The sequence below is a fragment of the Ambystoma mexicanum genome, chromosome 12 (assembly GCF_040938575.1).
Source record: "Ambystoma mexicanum isolate Mex_15411 chromosome 12, UKY_AmexF1_1, whole genome shotgun sequence".
Classification (NCBI taxonomy): domain Eukaryota; kingdom Metazoa; phylum Chordata; class Amphibia; order Caudata; family Ambystomatidae; genus Ambystoma; species Ambystoma mexicanum.
Window position 1 is genome coordinate 107,768,380 of NC_090936.1, and position 8,271 is coordinate 107,776,650.

Sequence of the window (8,271 nt, forward strand, 5' to 3'; positions counted from 1 at the left end):
AAGGTCAGGGTTTTCCCAACTCCCTTGGAAGCAGATCCATAACCCAGGTTCCGAGTGCCAACCAATCCCAATTGGGACCTTTTGGACCCAGTCCTGGCGCCAGTGGCACCAGGCTCATAAATATGCCCAGTCCCAGCGCTGGAAGCGCCGGGCTCATAATGCTTGGGTGGACTTACCTGCAGCAGACCATGCTGCTTACTTGCCTGCCAGTTGAGCCTCTGATCCTCTTCTGTTTGGAACTACTTTTCCTGTTGGGTGGGGCAGGAGCCACTCCCTAGATTCAGAACACTGGAACTCTTCTGGAAAGCAGGAACTCTTTTCTTACCTAGGCGTGGCTGTGGAAGGAGACACCTAAGCACTACAGGAGGCTATTTAAACCACACCCGATGGATGAATCTTGCTTTGCGTTATTCTGCATCCTCTGCAGCAGAACGCTCATCGTGTCTTCTGCATCTGATCCTGGGCCTAAGGAAAAAGGCTTACCATCCTGAATCCAGTCTTCAGCAACACCTATAAAGACAAGAAAGAACAGGTTAGCATTACGGTCTTCAGTGACAGCTCTTCACTTACCTGGTCCATCGGCTGTCACCAACGCCTCGCGCTGCATTCCGGCATCTGAAAGACAAAGGCTTACCTACTCTTCGTGCGCTCCGGAGGTCTTCACACTGCATTCCGGCATCTGAAAGACAAAAGCTTACCAACTCTTCGCACGCTCCGGAGGCCTTCGGCGCTGCATCCCGCATCTGAAAGACAAAACAAGGTGCGTCTAAAGACATTGGGGAACTTTAATACTCACGTGCCATTACTCCTTTCCACATCGAACCCAGTGGGTATTCCGGCACCCTGCAGCCGCTCCGAACTTGTACCTGCAAAATAAAAAGACAGTTAGAGCGCATCGTGAAGCAGGCAACAAGCGCTTACTTACGTGCTTCCAGGCGCTTCTATTCATCACACGGGCTCCATCTTCAACTCACTTCAGCCCGTCATCCGCCATCGCCGGAACCCTGCAAAACAAGAAACATCATTACTAAAGACTTTAAAGACATTAGAATTACTCGAAACTTACCGTTCGTGCAGTAAACGACGGACAGCAGTCCTCTGAAGTCAAGAGGCCTGCTCCCCTTATCCAGTGAAGAAACTGGTTACAGCACCCTGCCCCGAGGCAGATGGAGAGCACGGCGTTCACTTACCTAAGGTGAGAGCGTTAACCTTTGGGGTTCTACAGGAGAAGAGAAAGGGAAGAAGAGAGAGACATTCAATAACCCAGTTCCTTAATCCCATATTTTCTATCTGCAGACATCTTACCCTTCAAGTCAGACATACAGTGCACAGAGGTCCAGCCCAAAGAGCCAGCCGTGTGTTACACATCACCTTTGCAGATACGGTATACGCCCAGTCAAGACCGGCGCCTCTACGGGAATCAGGTGAGCGTTACAGAATAGTACACTTCCATTAATTTAGGAAATCTACCCATGCTTTGCCTTTGATGTTAGAGGTAGTTTGTGGCATACAACTAAACTCGGATACATTATCATATTTACCACTACCCTCTAGGTCTACGCATCTCGCATTCAAGTCCCCACATAATATGATGGAATTGCTTTCATAGACATCATCCCAGTTCAATAATATGGAGTCTAACTGTTTGAGAATAGACTCAGTCTTCAATGTACCCGGGGGATCATAAATATCAATAATGAACAGATCTTGGAATTTTCCTCCTGCAACCGGTTAGGTCACTGCCACAGCTAACACATTACTGCCAGGTTTGGGGTCATTTAACAGATGCGGGCTATATGATGACTTTATTCCTTTTAAGAGGCCCCCCTTGGGGCGCCCACATTCCCCCTTGGTGGCCTCTGCTTGGAAAGTCACATACCCATCAAATTCCACCTCAAATGTGATCCAGGTCTCTTGTAATACAAAGATTTCAGGTGAGAACGATGCTTCCTGCGCACAGCCCCCAGAAAGCCAATGATTGAACCCCCTGCTGTTCCAGCTCACAACTGACCAAATTCAATCTGAACAACATTTAGTAGTATACATGTTCTTTAGCCATTCCCAGCCTTGCTTATCGTTACATATGAATGCTGACTTCAGTTCACATTTAGGGCTTACTGATTGAGTTTTTTGGCAGGTACATTTGTCACGTACTTCCTCAGGCGTATCCAACCTCAGGGGAATGTCTAGATCATATCCCAGGTATCCCAAGGATGCTGCATGTGATCTTATCAAGGCTGAAGTCTCCAGCAGGCTACAATGGACTTTGGTAGTCAGAGTGTTCAGGGTTCACAGAGGTTCCACAAAGTCAAAGTCTCCACTGTTGAGTATCCCGAGGGAGGGCACCTTGTTGAACAATGTAAAGAGTGAAGCTTGATTCAACTGCCGCCCCTTTGCTGTTTCCTTAGGAGTAATGATCAAAGTTCTCTGAGGTAAGACCACGGAAGGAGAAGGGGAGAAGTGTTTGATGGAAGGGTCAGAAAGGGATGCAGCGGTAATACTGGGAGCCGTATTAATGACCACCTGTGGGCGCGGAATCTCATGCAGGGGGGCATTTGTGCACACTGCAGGATTATAATTTACATGGACCTGTTTTGGAGCTATCTCCTCCACCCGAGCAGACCCAGCGCCAGCCGGACCTTCCTGTATCAACCAACTAATGAGGGTACCCACAGTCTGTGCGGACCGTCTTTTACGCCTTGCAGCTCTTTTCCGTTGTTTTTTTGACATATTGGCACTACAAGGCCTTAATCTGGAATTTAAGGCTGGACGTATCTCTTCCTGATTAACCGGCCGGTTCATCAGAGTCTTCCTTTGTGTCGATGGAATTGGCTATTTTATCAGCCTCCCCTGACATTTATCCACAGTCACCAAGTCTGTTGCACCCTTAATTAGGTCTGCAAGAGACGGTGATAGTGTCGTGTCCAGGGTCACAGCCCTTGGCTCCACAATAGCACAAACTTAGGGCGGACCTTTAGCAGCAGTGGATTTTTGAGGGACATCCTCGTGCAGGTCAATAATAGCCCTTTCTTTAGGTTGAGTTCGAGTTGTTAAGTGATCGCGTATACTTGTAATTGCTGGCCCCTGGGTCTTCAACTCTTCATATATAGTGCCACATAATTTTAGGAGAATTTTTATCGCAAAATTTAAAATACTATTATTGTGGTTCACGGTGATCTCATGGGTACTGTACTCCTCCTCAGTAAGTGTGCTTGAGGGTATAGCAGTACCATAGAACAAATTCGGGCTGGCGGATAGCCTAGCTATCCCCCTGAATTGACCTGCGGAGGCTGAAGAGTTTCATTTATTTCAGTAGCCACTTGAATAACCTCGGCCTCCATGGTAGGGGCAGGTGTTCCCAAGGTAATCTCGTTCCTTGCTGGCAAATGTACTTGGGTCTCCATTTCTGGTTGGAGGTCAGCAAAAGGGACTGCAGCTGTGCTAATACTTTGTCTGCGTCTTCTCCTTTCCTCTCCCCTATTATAGGGGACGTACGAGCTTGTAGGGCGTAGCATAACTGGAGTAGAGAATCATTGTCCAGGTCCAGCGGTAAGTAGCTACTATCAGCCTCAGTTAATGGAGGCATTGGATCTGTTAAAGGTAGAGAAGCTACCTGGGCAGGAATGTTAGTGTGAAAATAGGCATCCAATGGGCCTTTTTTTTGGCTCAAATCTTCCTGCGCTTTCAGCCCTTTGTCCACCTTCATGCCATCTTTCTGTGATTCTGTGCTATCCTCATTAAGCTGTTTAGTGGAACGTAAACCATAAGGTTTCTTACCCCTGTTACCTGCTGCTTTACAGCGGCTTGTAGCTTTTCCTGGCATTACCGTAAAAAGGTGGAGGATGGTAATGTAAGGGGGGGGGGAAGCTATAAGGGGGAAGGATGCAAGTAGCACTATCAAGACAAAAGACTTTTAATCAAAAGCTCTCCCCTCACACAACTCACAGTCCACACTCCCTATCCTAGTAGCTTATACTGTCCACAGGATCAAAGGGAATAAATCCCTGCAGTCTCCTGGTCGCTACCACTGATAATACTCAGTTTCCAACTTTATCCGGGAACTGATTGAGGTGGGGGGCACGTATTGTTGTGTCTGGTGATGGGCTCAGCCTGTCTATCAACCTGCATTGCACTACGCAAAGTGCAGAGGCAACGAGGAAGCTATTTTCAGGGCTTCCGTGTTTACTGTCATGCCACTGCCTGTAAGAAAAGAAGCTGGGGAAACGGGTTGTCAGCACAAGTGCAAGATTTTATGGAGCTCACCAGAGACAGCACGTACCCACTTCCTGGAGTTCTCGGATAGCAGGCACAGTCGGGGGCAGTTGGGTGCCGAGGAAACCTCAAGGCAACCGTGAGATAGCCGTGAGGCAACCGTGATCAGGCGCTTCAAGACACAGTAGCATTCCTCGCTATAGTCTCCAGACTCGGAGCTCCGGAATCGTCACGATCAGAGAAAGGGACCCTCACTTCCTCGTTCCACGTTCCTCATACGCGTTAGTGATCGCGTTACTGACGTGTCAAGCCGCACCTCCGCACACTCGTCAACAATGCAGTGATTTGGTTATTGTCAAGCTTTGTATTGCAGTACGTGCAAACTATTGAGGGGTCAGTTATTTTGTATTTATGTTCTGCATTCTGCTTTAGATATAAAGCTAATTCGAACCACTGTGATTCCTCATTGTCATCTATTTTGTATGCCGTGTATACTATTTTTGTGCTTTTCTTATAAAAGGTTTTTCGACAACAGACAGATACTTGGTCCGGTATTTCAGCACATGTGTTTTGTATGTGTTTGTTAGAAGGTTGGTGTTTGTGAGGCTTTCGCTAATGTTTTCTGAAGTTACTGAATTTTCAAAGTTAACTTCAGTTCCAAAATCCTTACTTTGTATGTGCTCTATTTTTCAAAAGGAGTTCTTTGGCTGTTTTATGTAGGAGAATGTTATTGAAATGTTGCAGTTCTAGAGTAAACGTTTTGCATATTTTAATCTATGCACAAGATTCTGTATAGTGGAATTGTGTGGTGCTAACATTTTGATGTAGTGGAAGGTGCTTTTGCAAGCAGTTCCTGAAGTACAGGCCAATGCATGTCCTTGCAGTCCAGTATGGCTGCAAACTGGACAGGAGTCCATGGTTTGTAAAGTTTGTATTCTACTTTTGTCTTTTAGTTTCACATAGTGATTGAGAAATTGTCGTAACGATTTGAAGAATTGTTGGCGTACATTCCACATTGAGCTGCATGTCCATTTGTACACTGAAAAGTTTGCTTGGGCGAAAGGAACATTTGGTTGAAAGTTTGTTGGGGAGGTTTTTCTATAATGGTATCTTTTGCCATAATGGTGTCTCCTACCATTTCATACCCTCCACCATTACGGGCTATGGCAAGTGTTTTTTTTTGTTTTAGTTTATAAGCCTCTTCATTGAACTATGGTTCTGTGCTGCTTGTGTGAATCCATTCACCTTCACAGAAGTTTGAAAAGGTATCTATATTGACATTGCACATTTTTAGAAGTACTTTTTGTAATGTATTGATTAATTGAGTTAGTGGTTTCTGTTATGATCTAGGCTTCTCAATAACATGCTTGCTCTGTGGTGTGATTCACGGGTTTATTTCTTCGGGACCACATCATGGTAATTAGGTTACATCAGGTAATCATCAAGAGAGATCTTGTGCAGAGCCCACTGGCTCCCATCATGCATGCTACATCTTGAATAGCTTCCTAGTTCAGAATTCCAACCACACAACATTCTACTCAAGCCTAGAGGACTCCACGCTAACATTCCATTCTGACATCACCACTCACCAAAACATGCATTCAGGGTCAGGCCCCAGATATAACTGTTCCATTCTGTTTAAAATCAATATAAACAACGTTCTCTTCTGCAGAAATGAACTGTCAATTAGAGCGTCGAGGATTAGTCTTCTGCAGTAGTTTTTAAGGATAGATTGTGACTTTTCAGCTGTCTTAATAAGAGTGTGAAGAACTCTACAGTGAAACATTTTTTGTAAAAATAATTCTTGGGAATGCTTTACTGTGTCTATGCTAACATTGGTAGATATGGTGTTATATTTTGCTGGATATTTAACACCATACTGGCTACAGGGAAGATTCCCAATGCCTGGCGTAAAGTTGCTATTGTCCCAGGATATGAAAAGGGCGGAAGGGACAGTGCGGCTAACTACAGAACCATCTCCCTTTTAAATGGGGCCGGTAAGGTGTTCGGAAAAGTCATATTGAACCATCTACAACTCTGGACTGACAGCAATGATGTGATTAGCATACATCAGGGTGGTTTTCAGAAGGGTCGGGGAACAGTGGACCAATGCTTTATGCTCTACCTAATAGCCCAGAAGTATACTGTTTTACGTAAAATGCACATGTATGTGTTCTTTCTGGGCCTGAGGCCTGCATTTGATTCTGTGTCTCAGGTGGAGTTGTGGAGAACATTGATGAAGCGTAAGATTCCTCAGTATCTTATTACTATATTATCACTTCTCTACTCTGACACGGAAGCTTGTGTCCCATATGGTCTGGGATGTGAACATACAACCTTCTTTGGAGAAGGCTTGGGTGTCAGGCAGGGGTGTGTCCTAGCCTCACTATTATTTAACATTTATATTCAAGAGATTATAGATGCGTTATTAAATGGGTGCCAGGACTGCCCTAATTTGGCCTCAACCAGGTTCCTGCGATTGTTTTATGCGGATGATGCAGTCCTGATTGCTAATACACCACAGGGTCTTAAGCCATACCTATCAATTTTTTTGAGGAAACTCAAAGACCTTGGTCTTACTGTAAACACATCTAAAACCAAGTCAATGGTCTTTGTACCAAATCTAAGGAAGCATATCTCAATAAAGCTGACGATAGAGGGAGAACCAATTGAGTCGGTTAATATTTTTGACTACCTTGGAGTAAGATTCCAGGCAAGCACAGGATGGAAGGACCAGACCAGCAGGGCGGCCCTTACGCTGCAAATATTTAGCGGCTCCATTTTATCTCTTTTTACCCGTTATTGAAGTGGTGCTTTATCACCAGCAGTGCAACTGTATCAGAAGCAAGCACTGTCAGCAGCAATTTATGGAGCAGAACTCTGGGGGTTTGCAAATGTTCAGAGGATGCTTGTCGGGGAGAACTATTTTATGAAAAAACTATTACTATTACCTGCTAGCGCACCAACTGCCCTTGTCCATTTAGAATATGGCACCATCCCTTTGTCCGCAAAAATAGTGTTTAGACCAGTATTTTGTGGGATAATAATGTGGACTCAACCTTGCGTAAAGCAGTATAGGGATGCACTGCAACACATTATGTCCTTTGAAGGAGGCAAAAGTCTGAAATGGATATCCCATGTGAAAAACCTATTGATCAACTTGAAAGCGAGTGAGTTCTGGGAAAACCCACAGAGCCTGCCTGCTTCAAGCCTGACTTGGCTCAAATGTCATCTGAAGCAAAGAGCATGAGATCATCTTCAGCTCGAGGCCTCCAGACTAAAGCTGGGCCTGGAGTACTTGGAACATGAGCAGATGGCTGACTTCAAGGCATACTTAGATGTCATTATGCCAGCTTATAAAAGATCACTGTATGCAAGGTTTAGACTAGGAATTTTGCCCATTGTTAGCTTAACGCACACATGGAAGGACTCAGATTCTGAAAAATGTCCAATGTGCTGTGCCGGCAATGAGACAGTCTCTCATTATCTTCTACTCTGTAAGGCGACCCTGTGGTTAAGACAGATGTATTTGAGGCCTATCTTGCTTGAGGCTGGTATCTATACACTTGGCCCTGCTGAAATATTTCTAAGCCAATGTTCTAATCCTTCAGTAATGTGTGATGTTGCACGTTATCTGCATAGAGCATGGCTGCAGAGGACGAAGATGCTATAAGAAAAATAATAAAGAAATAAAAAATATGATGAGGCCATATAATAATTTTGTACTACTATTTTGAAATTAATAAGTATCCTAGGCTGCGAGCACAGCTCTCCTGGCATTTGTTTTCATTTGACTTTTAGGTTTTGCTATCACAATTTTATGTACCAAAATGAGATATCAAAGGTCTCTTTAAAAAATAAAAAAAAGTGGTCTATTGTAATATTATGTGTTTTATGATGTTTTGAACCTGATCACTTTTTGTCGAGTAAAGGATGTTCAACAGTGTTAGTTTCATTAGTAGGTCGGCTTTTGTTTATACATCATTTTTAACTTTTAGTTTTGGAAGAGGGGTCTTACTTTTGTTTAGTGGTCGCTGGTTTAATTTTGTTGAGTGAGGT